This window comes from Macaca thibetana, chromosome 19 (assembly GCF_024542745.1).
Source record: "Macaca thibetana thibetana isolate TM-01 chromosome 19, ASM2454274v1, whole genome shotgun sequence".
Taxonomy (NCBI): Eukaryota; Metazoa; Chordata; class Mammalia; order Primates; family Cercopithecidae; genus Macaca; species Macaca thibetana.
This window is the reverse complement of record NC_065596.1, coordinates 46,708,871-46,727,479: the sequence shown is the minus strand read 5'-3', so window position 1 is coordinate 46,727,479 and position 18,609 is coordinate 46,708,871. Positions and strand designations below refer to the sequence as shown.

General features: G+C 45.6%; 1 long non-coding RNA gene across 1 annotated transcript in view; it reads right to left on the bottom strand.

The window, feature by feature from the left end:
• Positions 1-18,609, bottom strand: part of LOC126941812 (uncharacterized) — a 215,212-nt gene that overhangs the window by 88,418 nt on the left and 108,185 nt on the right. The window lies entirely within an intron of this gene.

The window sequence follows — 18,609 nt, the reverse complement described above, 5'->3', positions numbered from 1 at the left end:
CCTCAAAAAAATGGGATTTTCTTTTCTATTGCATCATCAGGCTGCAAATTTCCCAAACTTTTATGCTCTGCTTCCCTTATAAAACTGAATGCCTTTAACAGCACCCAAGTCATCTCTTGAATGCTTTGCTGCTTAGAAATTTCTTCCACCAGAGGGCTGGGCACGTTGGCTCATGCCTGTAATCCCAGCACTTTGGGAGGCCAAGGTGGCCAGATTACCTGAGGTTGGGAGTTCAAGACCAGCCTGACCAACATGGAGAAACCCCATCTCTACTAAAACTACAAAATTAGCCAGATGTGGTGGCACAAGCCTGTCATCCCAGCTACTCAGGAGGCTGAGGCAGGAGAAACAGTTGAACTCAGGAGGCAGAGGTTGCAGTGAGCTGAGGTTGTGCCATTGCACTCCAGCCTGGGCAACAAGAGTGAAACTGTGTCAAGAAAGAAAGAAAGAGAGAAAGAGAGGGAGAAAGGGAGAAAGAAAGAAAGGGAGGAAATAAAGAAAGAAAGAGAGAGAGAGAGAAAGAGAGAAAGAAAGAAAGAGAGTGAAAGAAATTTCTTCCACCAGATACCCTAAATCATCTCTCTCAAGCTCAAAGTTCCACAGATCTCTAGGGCTGGGGCAAAATGCCACCAGTCTCTTTGCTAAAACATAACAAGAGTCACCTTTGCTCTAGTTCCTGACAAGTTCCTCACTTCCATCTGAGACCACCTCAGCCTGGACTTTATTGTCCATTTTGCTATCAACATTTTGGGGTATCTTTTCAGCAGCACTCCACTCTACTGGTACCAATTTACTATATTAGTCTGTTTTCATGCTGCTGATAAAGACTTACCTGAGACTGGGCAATTTACAAAAGAAAGAGGTTTAATGGACTTACAGTTCCACATGGGTAGGGAGGCCTCAAAATCATGGCAGAAGGGAAGGAGGAGCAAGTCATGTCTTACATGGATGGCAGCAGTCAAAAAGAGAGCTTGTACAGGGAAACTCCCCCTTATAAAACTATCAGATCTCCTGAGACCCACTCACCATCACAAGAACAGCATGGGAAAGACCTGCCCCCATGATTCAATTACCTCCCACCAGGCCCCTCCCACAATACATGGGAATTCAAGATGAGATTTGGGTGGGGACACAGCCAAACCATATCACTTCCCATCTCATGAACTTTCCTTTAATCTGTAAAGTGTCTTTTACCATGAGACTTATTCACAGATATGGAGATGAGGATGTGCACATCTTTGAGAGGCTCTTGTGCTGTTCATCACTCCTTTCAAGGCCATTTTCTCATCATCATTCATTACAAACTACACATGTGTATCTGGATGGGGTCATCCTGACTTTGGTGTCAGTTCCTGTAGTGATGTCCCCAGCACCCTCCAGGTCCTGAGAGAGAGACAGACAGAGGGCTCTTCATGCCCTTAGTATCTCTCTATCTTCTCTTTGGTGACATGCTCAGTTGTTAAGAATAAAAGAAAGCAGAAGTAAGTGGGAGATCACAACTCACCAGCTCTTCAACAGTTCATGGACATCAGCACCCTGGACAGTGACCCAGGGCCCTCATTCCCAGGCACCACAGCAGGCAGCACATGGATGGGAAGAGACTTTGGGAAAAGCTGCCTGTATTAGTCCGTTCTCAAGCTTCTATAAAGAACTGCTGGAGACTGGGTAATTTATAAAGGAAAGAGGTTTAACTGACTCACATTCAGCATGGCTGGGAAGGCCTCAGGAAACTTACAATCATGGCAGAAGGGGAAGCAAACATGTCCTTCAAATGGCAGCATCAATGAGAAGAATGAGAGCCAAGCAAAGGGGGAGGCCCTTTATAAAACCATCAGATCTCATGAGTACTTACTATCACGATAATAGCATGGGGGAAGCCACCCCCATGATTCAATTACCTCCCACCAGGTCCCTTCCACAACATGTGGGGATTATGGCAATTACAATTCAAGATGAGATTTGGGTGGGAACACAGCCAAACCATATCATTGCCCATTCTATTCCACATGAGAAAGATGCAATGAGGGAGAAACATTTGTTGCATGTGCCTGGACATTAGGGTTGTAGGCACATCTGTTGCCACTCCCTGCAGGGCTGAGTGCTGCACCCAGGGTGTGGTCTCTGGGAGGATGAGTGCCTGCTCCTGCCTCATGATGCATCTTCCTGCAACTGACAGGCCACTGTCTGCCTACAAAAGGGGGGAACTTTTCATGATTAACATTTGACCTCACACAGCACCCAGCCTGGAGCACCCCGAATACAGCATCCTGCTCCTCCAGCCCCAGCTGAGCCACTGGGAAGTTGAGCTGACCCAAGCCCCTGGGTTCCTCTACCAGCTCCCCCAGGCCAAGCCTTATCACCCCCATCTTGCTCATTCCTGCTTACATCACACCCACAGAGAAGACTCTGGTCTTACAGCCCATCCCTGCCCTTACAGGGACTCAGGTCCAGCCAATCCAGTGTCCCTGTTGGGCACACACAGCACTCAGAATCCCCAGTGTAAGGGTTGTCTGTGGGCTGGGGGTGGGGGGATCCAGTAACTTGCATGGGTCAGAGCCCTGCTCACATCCCACATCTGAGCAGTCACCAGGGTCCTCTCTACCCTGCCCTCATATCCAATGTCTCAATGACTCACTCAATGTCCTGGGTCACGCCTGTCATCTCTCCTGGACACAGTCACAGCTCCTGACAGGAAGAGTTGAGGTTCAGTCTCTCCAGGAGTCCCTCCCACTCTGACCACTTGAACCTGCTCAGCCTCATCTGACCCTCCCCTCACCAGGGCCTTGTGCTCTGGATCCCTGGATACCTGGGTCCTTGTCAGGCAAACATCATAACAATAACAACCATCTGAACCCTGAAACTGTCACCCAAGGCACATGTGAGACACCTGTGGCTTCACACACCTGAGGCTTCACTGTAAAGAGGCTTCCTCATCTCTTTCCTCTCATCCCTAGGGACAGTAAGCACCACAGGCTGCCTCGGACCACCAGCCGCTTCCCCCAGACACAGCATCAGATCTATACTGACCCTCTACATGGAGAGGCTTTGGGGAACAGCAGATGCTAGGAAATCCCACTGACGCAGGTGTCACCCACAGCCCCACCCCTCCTCATATCAATGGCGGGGACAGATACACATAACACACCTCTGCTCACGCCCAGCCCCCAAGGTCAATTACTGTCTGCTTCTCCCTTGACCCACTACTCCCCATGTCTTCCCTCCCCAGCTGCAGCCTGGATGGCCTCACTGCTGTTCTTGGTCCATGAAGGCAAGTTCCAACCTCTGCATTGTTCCCTTCCCTTCCCTCCCCTTCCTTTCCCTTCCCTCCCCTCCTCTCCCCTCCCCTCTCCATCCTTTCCCAGGAGCCCACATCAGCCTGTCCACCTGCCTTACAGCCAAAGTCATCAGCCACTTGCTCCCTTCCACCTTCCCCCACCCTGTACATGGAGGTGACAGCCCCTCCTGGAACTCCCATCACTCACTGTCAGCCTTCAGTGGTAATCACAGGTTCTGCAGGGGTCACCTGTGCTCAGGTGTGTCACCTGTAGACCAGAACTCTTAGAAGGACCAGCAGAGGGAGCTGCTCAGGACATCTCTGGGATCCTGGCATCTGGTCCACCACAGGGACATAATCAACAGCACTTAGTGAAAGGGTAAGTGGTAGATGACTAAGTGCAAGTGAAGACGGTGTGTGGGCAGAGGTAGGCACAGGAATACAGGCACTTTCTACTCTAATCATTATTCCAAGAAACGTAGGGATACTGGAGATGGACATTTTCATATATTCCTGATGACATTGCAGTACTTACAACAACGTTGGCCCATGATTTTTTTTTGGCGGGGGGTGTTTGTGGGGGGTTTTGAGATGGAGTCTCGCCGCTCTGTTGCCCAGGCAGGAGTACAGTGGCATGATCATAGCTCACGGCAGCCTTGAACTCCTAGCCTCAAGCAACCTCCTGCCTTGGCCTCCCAAAGCTCTGGAATTGCAGGTTTGAGCTCAGCCACCACACCCGGCCCTGGCCTCATTGTGTTCAGTGTGCATACGCTTTGACCACTGTCCTGCTTCTGAGAGCCCCACTGAGGGTGAGCTCTAAGAAGGCAGGACTGTGCCTGCCCTGTCTCTGTTAAAGCCCTTGACCTGCCCACAGCCTGGCACAAGGCACTTTATAAGAGCTGAATAAATGAGTTCCTGGATAAATACTCCACGTGGGTAAAAGATATGTGTATAAGGATAGTCACTGCAGAATGTCTTCTCAACATGAAGAGTGGGACACAGCGTCAAATCCAATAGGCAAGCGGATAAAGCATCACAGTGTAGCCATGCAACAAAATAAATAAGGAAAAACCAATTTAAAAACACAACTGGGGCAAAGAACATGAACAGATGCTTTTCTTTACTTTTTTTTTTTTTTTTTTTTTTTTTTGAGAAGGAGACTCGCTCTGTCGCCCGGGCTGGAGGGCAGTGGCCGGATCTCAGCTTACTGCAAGCTCCGCCTCCCAGGTTTACGCTGCCTCAGCCTCCGGAGTAGCTGGGACCACAGGCGCCTGCCTAGTTTTTTGTATTTTTTTAGTAGAGACGGGGTTTCACCGTGTTAGCCAGGATGGTCTTGATCTCCTGACCTCATGATCCGCCCGTCTCGGCCTCCCAAAGTGCTGGGATTACAGGCTTGAGCCACCGCGCCCAGCCGAACAGATGCTTTTCAAAAGCTTGAACATACACATGTGGCCAACAAGCATATGAAAAAATGCTCAACATCACTAATTATTAGAGAGATGCAAATCAAAACTACAGTAAGATACCATTTCACACCAGAGTGGCTATTATTAAAAAGTAAAAAAATAACAGATGCTGCTGAGGTTGCAGAGAAAAAGGTATGCGCTGGTCACAGTGGCTCACACCTGTAATCCCAGCAATTTGGGAAGCCAAGGAGGGAGGATCACTTGAGGCCAGGAGTTCAAGACCAGCCTGCCCAACAGGATGAAACCTCCACTCTACTAAGAATACAAAAATTAGTCAGGCGTGATGGTGCACACCTGTAGTCCCAGCTACTTGGGAGGCTGAGGCACGAGAATCACTTGAACCTGGGAGGTGGAGGTTGCAGAGAGCTGAGGCTGTGCCACTGCACTCCAGTCTGGGCAACAGAGCAGGATTGTCTAAAAAAGAAAAAACAGAGAGAGAGAAAAGGGAACGTTTATACACTGTTGGTGAGAATGTAAATTAGCGATTATGGAAAGCAGTATGGCAATTCCTCAAAGAGCTAAAAACAAAAGTACCATTTGACCCTGCAACCCCAATACTGGGTATATACCCAGAGGAATATAAACCATTCTACCATTCTACATGCATATGAATGTTCATTGCAGCACTATTCACAATAGCAAAGACATGGAATCAACATTAATGTCCATCAGTGGTAGACTGGATAAAGAAAATGTGGTACATCCACACCATGGAATACTACACAGCTATAAAAAAGAATGAGGTCATTTCCTTTGCAGAAACATGGATGGAGCTGGAGGCCATTATCCTTAGCAAACTAACAGAGGAACAGAAAACCAAATATTGCATATTCTCACTTTTTTATTTTTAGTAGAGACGGGGTTTCACCATACTGACCAGGCTGGTCTCAAACTCCTGACCTCGTGATCTGCCCACCTCAGCCTCCCAAAGTGCTGGGATTACAGGTATGAGTCATGTGCCCGGCCACATGTTCCCACTTTTAAGTGGGACCTAAATGATTAGAACACATAGACACAAAGAGAAGAACAACAAACACTGGGGCCTACTTGAGGGTGGAGAGTGGGAGGAGGGAGAGGATCAGATAAAACACCTGTTGGGTACTAGGCTTAATACCTGGGTGGCAAAATCATCTGTACACCAAACCCCTGTGACATGCAGTTTATGTATATAATAAACCTGTACATGTACCCCTGAATCTAAAATAAAACCTCTAAAACAGAAAAAGAAACACAATTGGAGCAAATCCATGTATAGAGAAAGGAAGTGTCCGCCACACATGCTTCACTATAAACAACATTACCAAGTAATAGTATAATTCATTAATATTTGACTGTATAAACAATGAGTGGGACAAATGAGAAAGTATTATTGAAAGATTCATACCAACTGCAAACAGCGGTTACATCCTGGAAATGGAATTGGAGTGGGGTGGAGTCAGGGATCTGACACATTATTTTACACATGCTTATATTGCTATGCTTTCCTATATGACTTTTTTTTTTTTTTTTTTTTTTTGAGACAGAGTCTTGCTCTGTTGCCCAGGCCAGAGTACAGTGGCGCGATCTCAGCTCACTGTAAGTTCCACCTCTTGGGTTCACGCCATTCTCCTGCCTCACCCTCCTGAGTAGCTGAGAATACAGGCAACTGCCACCACGCCTGGCTAATTTTTTGTAATTTTAGTAGAGATGGGGTTTCACCGTGTTAACCAGGATGGTCTAGATCTCCTGACCTCGTGATCCACCCGTCTTGGCCCCCCAAAGTGCTGGGATTACAGGTGTGAGCCACCACGCCCGGCCTCCTATGCGATTTTCAAAATAACAGATGAAACCATTTCAAAAGACTCAAGAGGTGTGTGACATCCTCGGGCCCCAGAGCCCAGGCCTCCTCCAGCCTCGACACTGTTGAGTCCCCTCTGAGACGGCCCTTTGAGGTCTCTTAATCCCACCACTCAGGTACAGAGACACCGAGCCTCCCAGGAGGTGATCCTCGCTGCAGCTCCCACAGCAGACAGGGATAAAGTGAGGTTCTGCCCAGCCTGACATACATACTGAGTGAGCACACACACTGTAGGCTTGTCCTGGATAGTGGGACAGTCCCTGGTATACAAGGATTCACCATTCAGTGGACACCGGGAGCAAACAGATGAGACCAAACCACTCTACAGGTCCTAAGACAGGGGCAGCACAGAGCCCTGGGGGACACAGGTCCCACCTAGCCCAGAGCCTCCCCCTCACCTCATGGCCTCTCCCTCTCCCTGCTCCTGACCCAGGAAGAGCAACATAATGTGAGGGATTCAGTGCAACCCAAAAATGCAGTACCCTTCTTCAAGACAGGATTAAGAGTTTCAACACAGTCACAGAAGGGCATTATATTAAGTGCAGGACCCTCCTAAGCACAGGCCCCCATGTGATGACACAGGTCACATGCCAAGAAGAAGCTGGCCCCGTCCTACCCTCCTGCCTCAGGTCTAGATGCCCACATTTTGGAGTGACCTCAGGGAGTAAGAAGACAAAAGTTCACAGAGCTCAAGAAGAAACACGGCCCTACTGCTTCCTATGCCCCTCACTCTGTTCAACTCCTCTGCAGACCCTCAGGGCAGACAGCCCCTTCGGTGATATGACAGGGATAGGCCTGGCCTCCTCCCCGGCCAGAACACTGCAGGCAAAGGCCCGTGGAGTGCTGAGGTGACCCAGGCTGCACTGACTGTCCTGCAGGGGGAGGTTGCTGTCCATCTCTGCCCAGTGCTCCGCAGGTGGAGCACTAATTTGAATGCCTGGTTCTGGATGCAACAGGTGAGTCTAAGCCCTGAGACCATCAAGATGGGGTTATTGTGCCTCTGTCCTGATGAAACCATCCGTGGCTCCCACCATCTGTGGGACACAACCCCCACCCCTCTGCAGGTGTCCCTTGATACTGCCTCATGCCTTCCTACCCTGGGTAATAACTATTCTCTGAGTCCCCAATATTCCCATTGGGCATATCCCAGAGGTCTGCATTCACAGACTTGATGCATGCCCATGACAATGGTCAGATTTTAGAAGGAATTATAAGAAACGTGCACTGAGGCTGGGCACAGTGGCTCATGCCTGTAATCCCAGGACTTTGGGAGGCTGAGACGGGTGGATCACCTGAGTTCGAGACCACCCTGGCTAACATGGTAAAACCCCGTCTCTACTAAAAATACAAAAATTAGCTGGGTGTGGTGGCACCTGCCTGTAATCCCAGTTACTCAGGAGGCTGAGGCAGAAGAATCGCTGGAACCCAGGAGGCGGAGGTTGCATGAGCCAAGATCGTGCCATTGCACTCCAGCCTGGGCGTCAGAGCAAGACTCCATCTCGAAAAAGAAATGTGCAGGCCGGGCGCGGTGGCTCACGCCTGTAATCCCAGCACTTTGGGAGGCCAAGACGGGCGGATCACGAGGTCAGGAGATCGAGACCATCCTGGCTAACACGGTGAAACCCCGTCTCTACTAAAAAATACAAAAAACTAGCCGGGCGAGGTGGCGGGCGCCTATAGTCCCAGCTACTCGGGAGGCTGAGGCAGGAGAATGGCGTGAACCCGGGAGGCGGAGCTTGCAGTGAGCTGAGATCCGGCCACCGCACTCCAGCCTGGGTGACAGAGCGAGACTCCGTCTCAAAAAAAAAAAAAAAAAAAAAAAAGAAATGTGCACTGAAGTAAGAAAGTGGCAGGGCATCAGACTTTGAACATCTGAGTTTAGTGTAAGTTTGTTTTAAAACACCAGAGAAGAGCTAGAATCAAAGAACATTGTGAAAGAAAATATATGGAACATGACAGTGTTGAAATTTTGTCTAGACACATTAAAAACAAAGGATGATTTTTTTTTAACCTAACCCGCTTGGCATGACTTTTTCTTCTACAATTTCCTCACCGTCCACCAGAGGGCCCCAGCCTAGGGCCTTTCCAGGGGGCTGCTGACCTCCCGTCTGTGGGCCCCACAGGGCCCAGCGCAACCGTTTCTTTGCGAGTACATTTATTTCATGCATCTGCAGTTGTGTGGTCAGTCACATGTCTAAATCATTGGATCTCTGCGCAGAATGTCATGATGGGTCTGCACATGAGTTTGAGGACTATCTGCCCAGGGTGGGTATTTTACATGCTGGGGGTTTTTTCACCAAATACTTATTTAAAACTGTAATAAAATATACATATCAAAAAATGTATCATTTTAAACTGTACAATTAAATGGAATTTACTACAGAGCCCTGATGGAGTTCTCCTGTAGCCCCAGCTACTCAGGAGGCTGAGGAGGCAGGATTGCTTGAGGCCAGGAGTTGGACTCTAGTCTGGGCAACATAGTGAGACCCTGTCTCTAATTACACAAGTGGAATTAACTATATTCACAAAGTTAAACCACCATCACCACTACTTTTTCCAAAAAATTTTCATCACCCCAAACAGAAACTTTGTATCATTAAATAATAGTTCCCAGGGTACAGAGCAAGGTGGTAGAATAGACACCCACACCATTTGCACGCCCCCCCAACCAACTGGAACACCACATTTTAATCTGCACATAGAAAAGCACTGTCACAAGAACCAAAAACCAGGGGAGCAATCACAGTACCTGGTTTTAACTTCATATCGCTGAAAGAGGCATTGGGCCAGGTGCAGTGGCTCATGCCTGTAATCCCAGCACTTTGGGAGGTGGAGGCAGGCGGATCACTTGAGGTCAGGAGCGTGAGACCAGCCTGGGCTACACAGACTCCATCTCTACCAAAAATACAAAAATTAGGCCGGGCGCAGTGGCTCACGCTTATAATCCCAGCACTTTGGAAAGCTGAGGCGAGCGAATCACAAGGTCAGGAATTTGAGACCACCGTGGCCAACATAATGAAACCCCGTCTCTATTAAAAATACAAAAATAGCCAGGCATGGTGGCACGTGCCTGTAATCCTAGCTACTCAGGAGGCTGAGGCAGGAGAATCGCTTGAACCCGGGAGGCGGAGGTTGTGGTGAGCCGAGATCGCACCACTGCACTCCAACCTGGGCAACAGAGTGAGACTCCGCCTCAAAAAAAAAATTAGCCAGGCGTGGTGGTGCACTCCTGTAATCCCAGTTACTCCAGAGGCTAAGGTATGAGAATCACCTGAACCCAGGAGGTGGAGGCTGCAGTGAGCTGAGATTGCACCATTGCACTCCAGCCTGGGTGACAGAGCGAGGCTCTCTGTCTTACAAAAAGAAAGAAGGCACTGAAGAGGGCCAGAGAGAGGCCACGCCACCCCTCACCCATCCCCCACCACCCCGCAGCAGCCCTGCAGCGTGGAGAGAGAATCTGCACTTTGGGAAGGGTGAGTGCAGCGACTGGAGGACCTTACACTAAATTCCGTGCTGCCTCATCACAGGAAAGAATAAAGCCATGCTGGGCTCAGTCAGTGCCCACACACAGAGGCAGTATTTGGACCAGCCCTAGCCAGAGAGGAATCGCCCATCCCAGCAGTCGGAACTTCGGTTTGTCAGGAAGCCTCCCCACGGAGGGCTGATGTGCTCTGGAGTCCTAGGTAAACTTGAAAGGCAACTGCTAGTTGGCTGGGCTTAAAGCCAGTGGACTAGGGTGGCATGTAACCAAAGGAGACACCAGCTGGCATGGCTAAGGGAATGCTTTCACCACCCCTCCCCCAACCCCAGGCAATGCAGCTAGAGCAATGAAAGTGACTCCCTCCTTCTGCTTAAGGAGAAAAGAGCAAAGAGTAAAGAGGACTTTGTTTTGCATCTTGGATACCAGTTCAGTCACAGTAGGAGAGGGAACTGGGCAGAGTCATGAGGCCCTTATTCTAGGCCCTAGCTCCCAGATGACATCTCTAGACACACCGTGAGCCAAAAGGGAACCCACTGCCTTGAATGGAAGGACCTGATCCTGGCAGAACTCATCACCTGCTGACTAAAGAGCCCCTGGGCCCTGAATAACCAGCAGTGATACCCAGGTAGTATGCAGTGGGCCTTGGGCTCTGAGACATGTTGGCTTCAGGGGTGACCCAGCGCATTCCCAGCTGTGGTAGCCATGCGGAGAGACTCCTTCTACTTGAGAAAAATAGAGGAAAAAGTAAAGGGGACTTTGTCTTGTGCCTCAGGTACCAGCTCAGCCACAGTGGGCTAGAGTAACAAGCAGTCTCTTGGGGTCCCCGAGTCCTGTGTTCCTGGAGAGCATTTCTGGACCTTCCCTGGACCAGAGTGGAGCCCACTGCCCTGAAGAGTGAGTCCCAGGCCTGGCAGCATTCACCACAAGCTGATGGAAGAGCCCCTGGGCTTTAAGTGAACATCAGCAGAGGACGGGTGGAATCCCCTGTGGAACAGTGGTGGTGGTGGAGAAAGGGGAAGGAAGAGCCTGAAGGACTCTGCATTGTTTGAGTGCCAGATTAGCCACAGTTGTGTGTGTGTTTGTTTGTTTGTTTGTCTGTTTGTTTGTTGCAATGGAATCTCATTCTTGTCGCCCAGACTGGAGTGCAATGGCATGATCTCTGATCACCGCAACCTCTGCCCCCCGGGTTCAAGCGATTCTCCTACCTCAGCTTCCCGAGTAGCTGGGATTACAGGCACCCACAACCATGCCTGGCTAATCAGCCACAGTTTTTGACTCCAATCCCTGGCTCCCAGACAGCATTTCTAGACACATCTGAGGCTTGGAGAACTCACCACTCTGAAGGGAAGGGCCTTGGGCAAGACCCAGTGCGGTGCTTAGGTCTGGCCCAGCACAGTCCCAGTGGTGGTGGCCACAGGGGTGCTTGCATCACCACATTCCCAGTTCCAGGTGGCTCTGCATGAACAGAGAGATTCCATTTGTTTGACACAAATTAAGGGAAAAGAACATGAGTCTTTACCTGGTAATCCAGAAAATTCTTCCAGATCTTATCCAAGATCACCAAGGCGGTACCTATTTAAGTCTGCAAAAACCACAGCATTCTTAGGCTTGGGACCCAAGTGCCTTCAAATACCTGAAAAGCCTTCCCAAGAAGGACAGGCATAAACAAGCCCAGACTACGACATGAAGACTACAATAAATACCTAACTTTTCAGTGACCAGACACCAACAAACACCTATAAGCATCAACACCATCCATGAAAAGACGACCTCACTAAACAAGCTAAATAAGACACCAGGAACCAATCCTGGAGAAACAGAAATATGTGACCTTTCAGACACAGAATTCAAAATAACTGTTTTGAGGAAACTCAAAAGAAATTCAAGACAAAACACAGAAGAAATTCAGAATCCTATCAGATAAATTTAACAAACAGGCTGGGCACAGTGGCTCGTGCCTGTAATCCTAACACTTTGGGAGACAGAGGCCAGAGGATCACTTCAACTCAGGAGTTTGAGACCAGCCTGGATAACAGAGTGAGACTCTGTCTCTATAAAATAAATAAAATTAAAATGTTAACAAAGAGATTAAAATAATTTAAAACACTCAAGCAGAAATTCTAGAGTTGAAAAAATGCAATTGACATGTTGAAGAATGCAACAGAGTCACTTAATAGCAGAATTGATCAAGCAGAAGAAAGAATTCATGAGCTTGAAGACAGGCTATTTGAAAACACAGAGGAGACAAAAAAAAAAAAGAAGTATATCTATAAGATCTAGAAAATAGGCTCAAAAGGGTAAATCTAAGAGTTATTGGCCTTAGGCCAGGTGCAGTGGCTCACACCTGTAATCCCAGCGCTTTGGGAGGCCGAGGCAGGCAGATCACAAGGTCAGGAGATCGAGACCATCCTGGCTAAAACGGTGAAACTCTGTCTCTACTAAAAATACAAAAACATTAGCCGGGCATGGTGGCGGGTACCTATAGTCCCAGCTACTCGGGAGGCTGAGGCAGGAGAATGGTGTGAACCAATCCAGGAGGCGGAGCTTGTAGTGAGCCGAGAAGGTGCCACAGAACTCCAGCCAGAGTGACAGAGCAAGACTCTGTCTCCAAAAAAAAAAGGTATTGGCCTTAAAGAGGAGGTAGAGAAAAAGATAGGCACATAAAGTTTATTCAAAGGAATAATATAAGAGAACTTCCCCACCCTAGAGAAAGACATCAACATTCAAATACAAGAAGGTTATAGAACACCAAGCAGATTTAACACAAAAAAGACTACCTCAAGGCATTTAATAATCAAACTCCCTAAGATCAAAGGATCCTAAAAGCAGCAAGAGAAAAGAAACAACATACAATGGAGCTCCAATACATCTGGCAGCAGACTTTTAAGTGGAAACCTTACAGGCCAGGAGAAAGTGTATGGCATATTTAAAGTGCTGAAGGAAAAAATTTTTTACCCTAGAATAGTATATCAGGCAAAAATATCCTTCAAACATGAAGGAGAAATAAAGACCTTCCTAGACAAACAAAAGCTGAGGGATTTCATCAACACCAGACCTGTCCTATGAGAAATGCTAAAGGGAGTTCTTTAATCTGAAAGAAAAGGATGTTAATAATGAAGATGAAATCACCTAAAGGTACAAAACTCACTGGTAATAGTTAAGTACACAGAATAGTATAACACTGTAATTGTGGTGTATAAACTTCTCTTATGCAGAAAGACTAAATGATGAACCAATCAAAAATCACAACTACATTACCTTTTCAAGACACAGACAGTACAATAAGACATAAAGAGAAACAACAAAACGTTAAAAAGTGGGGTGACAAAGCTGAAGTGTAGAGTTTTCCTTTTGCATGTTTGTTTGTTTATGCAGTCAGTGTTAAGTTGTTGTCAGTTTAAAATCATGGTTTTAAGACAATATTTGCAAGCTTCATAATAACCACAAATCAAAAAGCATACAACAAACACACAAAAAATAAAAAGCTAGAAATTAAAGCATACCACCAGAGAAAATCACCTTCACTAAAAGGAAGACAGGAAGGAAGGAAAGAAGAAAGAGAAGACTGCAATAAACAAAAACAGAAAAACAAACAACAAAATGGCAGGAGTAAGTCCCTACTTATCAATAATAACATTGAATGTAAACGGACTAAATTCTCCAAAACAAGACATAGAGTTGGCTGAATGGTTGAAAAATAAGACATAATGATCTGTTGCCTACAAGAAACACAGTTCACCCTTAAAGATACATATAGACTGAAGTTAAAGGGATGGAAAAAGATATTCCATGCCAACAGAAACCAAAAACAGAGTAGGAGTAGCTATACTTGCATCAGACAAAATAGATTTTAAGACAAAAACTGTTAGAAGGGACAAAGGAGGTCATTATACAATGATAAAAGGTTCAATTCAGCAAAAGTATATAAAATTGTAAACATACATGCACCCAAAACTGGAGCACCCAAATATATAAGTCAAATATTAGGGAGAGAGACCCCAATACCATAATAGTTGGAGACTTCAACACCCCACTTTCAGCATTAGACAGATCTCCCAGACAGAAAATCAACAAAGAAACATCAGACTTAATCTGAACTATAGAACAAATGTACCTAATAGATATTTACAGAACATTTCATCCAATGGCTGCAAAATACACATTCTTCTCCTCAGTACATGGATCATTCTCAAAAATAGGCTATATATTAGGTCACAAAACAAGTCTTAAAACATTCAAAAAATTGAAATAATATCAAGCATCTTCCCTGACTACAATGGGAAGAGGTATTTTGAAAATCAATAACAAGAGGTATTTTGGAAACTATACAAACACATGGAAATTAAAACAATATGCTCCTAAATGGCCAGTGGGTCAATGAAGAAATTAAGAAGGAAATTGGAAAATTTCTCAAAACAAATAATAATGAAAACAGAACATACCAAAACCTGTGGGATATAATGAAAGCAGTACCAAGAGGGAAATTTATAGCTCTAAGTGCCTACATCCAAAAAAGAAAGAGAAGAACTTCAAATAAATAACCTAAAACCTAATGATGCATCTTAAAGAACTAGAAATGCTAATAACCAGAATATATAAGGAGCTCAGACAACTCTATGGAAAAAATCTAATAATCCAATTAAAAGAAGGGCAAAATATCTTAATAGACTTTCTCAAAAGAAGACATACGAATAACAGGCATATGAAAAGGTGCTTGACATCACTGATCATCAGAGAAACGCAAATCAAAACTACAATGAGATATTATCTTGCCCCAGTTAAAATGGCTTTTATTCAAAAGACAGGCAATAACAAATGCTAGCAAGGATATGGAGTAAAGGGAACTCTTGTACACTGTTGGTAGGAATGTAAATTAGTATAACCACTATGAAGAACAGTTTGGAGATTCCTCAAAAAAACTAAAAATAGAACTACCATACAATCCAGCAATCCTACTGCTGGGTATATACCCAAAAGAAAGAAAATCAGTTTATCAAAGAGATATCTGCACTCCCATGTTTGTTACAGAGCTGTTCACAACAGCCAAGATTTGGAAGTAACCTAAGTGTCCATCAACAGATGAATGAATGAAGAAAAGGTGGTACTTACACACAATGGAGTATTATTCAGCCATAATAAAAAAAATGAGATTCTGTCATTTGCAACAATATGGATGGAACTAAGTAAGGGTCATCATGTTAAGTGAAATAAACGAGGCACAGGAAGACAAACATCACATGTTCTCACTTATTTGTGGGATCTAAAAATCAAAACAATTGAACTCATGGAGATAAAGAAGAGAAGGATGGTTCCCAGAAACTAGGAAGGGTAGTGGCGGGATAGGGGGAGAGGTGGGGATAGTTAATGTTATAAAAAATATATAGAGAAAGAATGAATAAGACCTACTATTCAATAGCACAAGGGGATTATAGTCAACAATAATTTAATTATACATTTTAAAGTAACTAAAAGAATATAATTGGATTGTTTGTAACACAAAGGATAAATGCTTGAGGGGATGGATACCCAATTTTTCATGATGCGATTATTATATAGTGCATACCTGTACTAAAATGTCTCATGTACCCCATAAATATATACACCTACTATGTACCCACAAAAATTAAAAATTAAAAAAAAAATTCCCCATTGCTCCCTGCCCCCAGATCTTGATAATGACTAATCTACTTTCTGTCTCTGAATTTACCTATTCTTGATTTTTCATATAAATAGCATCATACACATATGTCACTTTGTTTCTGGCTTATTTCGCTTAGCATAATGTTTCCAAGGTCCATCTATGTTGCAGCATACGTCGGAGCTTCACTCCATTTTAAGGCTGACTGACATTCTGTTGTATGTATCACCATATTTGTTTATTCATTCATGTGTTGATGGACACTTGGGTTGTTTCTACATTTTACCTATTGTGAATAATGCTGCAATGAACATTCGCATGCAAGTATCTGTTTGAGTTCCTGTTTTCAATTCTTTGGACATATACCTAACAATTAAATTGCTATTTCATATGATAATTCTGTGTTTAGCTTTTTGAGGAACAGCCAAACCATTTCCCACAGTGACTGTGCCATTTTATAATCCTACCAGCAATGTATGAGGATTCCAGCTTCTCCACATATTGCCAACGTATCTTATCTAACATTTTAAATGAATTGTAGCAATTGTTGTATGTGCAGTGTGGGGTCTTACTGTGGTTTTGACTTGCATTTCACTAGTGACTATTGATGCTAAGTGTCTTTTCATGTGCTTATTGACTATTTGTATATCATTTAGAGAAACGTCCATCGGAGTCCCTTGCCCATTTGTAATCAGGTTTTTGGGGTTTTGTTATTGAGTTGTAGCAGTTCTTTATATTTTCTGGACATAAAACCTTATTCATATAATGGTCTGCAAATTTTTTTTTACCATTTAGTGGGTGATCTTTTCACTTTCTTGATAATGTCCTTTGATGTACAAATGGTTTTCATCTTGATAAAGTCCAGTTTATTTTTCCTTTTGTTGTTCATGTTTTTGTGTCATATCTAAAAAGTCCATCTGAGGTCATAAAGATTTATCCTTGTGTTTTCTTCTAAGAGTTTCTTATGGTTTTAGCTCTTATATTTAACTCATTAATCTGTTTTGAGTTAATTTTTGAATATGGTGAGAAATAGAGCTCCAAAACTTCATTTCTTTGCAGGTGGTTATCCAATTGTCCCAGCACCATTATTTGAAAAGATTATTCTTCCCCTATTCAATTAACTTGGCACCTGTATTAATTGGGGTCCTCAGAGAGACAGAGACAACAGGATAGAGATACAGTTGTAGCCGGGCGCGGTGGCTCAAGCCTGTAATCCCAGCACTTTGGGAGGCCGAGGCGGGCGGATCACAAGGTCTGGAGATCGAGACCACAGTGAAACCCCGTCTCTACTAAAAAAAAATACAAAAAATTAGCCGGGCGCGGTGGCGGGCGCCTGTAGTCCCAGCTACTCAGGAGGCTGAGGCAGGAGAATGGCGGGAACCCGGGAGGCGGAGCTTGCAGTGAGCCGATATCGCGCCACCGCACTCCAGCCTGGGCGACAGAGGGAGACTCCGTCTCAAAAAAAAAAAAAAAAAGAGATATACAGTTGTAGACATAGAAATAGATGTAGATATACGAGGGGGATTTGTTAGAGGAATTGCCTTGTGTGAATACGGAGGCTGAGAAGTCCCATGATTAGCCAGTTGCATGCTGGAAAACCAGGGAAGCTGGCAGCATGGTTCAGTTCTGACCAAAGAAGCCATGGTGTACTCTCAGTCTGTGGCCAAAGGCCAAAGAACCTGGAGTTCTAATGCCCAAGGGCAAAAGGAAAAGGGCGTCCCAGCTCCAGGAGAGACAGAGAATTCACCATCCCTCTGCCTTTGTGCTCTATCCAGGCCCTCAACCAAGTGGATGGTGCCTACCCACAGTGAGTGAGGGCAGGTCTTCCTTACTGAGTTCACTGACTCCAATGCCAGTCTCTCCAGGAAACACCCTGACAGTCATACCCAGATACAAGGCTTTACCAGCTATGAGAGCTATGAGAGTGTTTCTTTTTTTTTTTTTTTTTTTTTTTTTTTTTTTTTTTTTTTTGAGACAGAGTCTCGCTTAGTCGCCCAGGCTGGAGTGCAGTGGCGCGATCTCGGCTCACTGCAAGCTCCGCCTCCCGGGTTCACGCCATTCTCCTGCCTCAGCCTCCCGAGTAGCTGGGACTACAGGCGCCCGCCGCCTCGCCCGGCTAATTTTTTGCATTTTTAGTAGAGACGGGGTTTCACAGTGTTAGCCAGGATGGTCTCGATCTCCTGACCTTGTGATCCGCCCGCCTCGGCCTCCCAAAGTGCTGGGATTACAGGCGTGAGCCACCGCGCCCGGCCGAGAGTGTTTCTTAATCCAGGCAAATTGACACCTAAAAAACCACAGCACCCTTGTCAAAGATCAAGTGACTAAATGTGAGGGTTTACGTCCAGACTCTCAAGTCTAATCCACTGGTATAAGTGTATCTTTATGCCAGTTCCACACTCTTCAGATTACAGTAACTTTGTAGTAAGTTTTCTTTTTTAAAAATATGTGCATATTCATATTTTGCTATTCTGATGTATTGCACTGTGGTAAAGTCAAGGCCTTCAGTGCATTCATCACTGGAGCAAGGCACACTGTACCCACCACATAGTAAGTTTTCAGATAAGGAAATGTGAGTCCTGGCTGGGCGTGGTGGCTCACGCCTGTAACCCCAGAACTTTCGGAGGCTGAGGCAGGCGGATCACCTGAGGTTGGGAGTTCAAGGTCAGCCTGACCAACATGAAGAAACCCCGTCTCTACTAAAAATACAAAAAATTAGCCAGGTGTGGTGGCGCATGACTGTAATTCCAGCTACTCGGGGGGCTGAAGCAGGAGAATCACTTGAACCCGGGAGGCGGAGGTTGAGGTGAGCCAAGATCGTGCCATTGTACTCCAGTCTCAAAAAAAAGAGAGAGAGAGAGAGAAAGAAAGAAAGAGAAAGGTGAGTCCTCCAATTTTCTTTTTCAAGATTGTTTT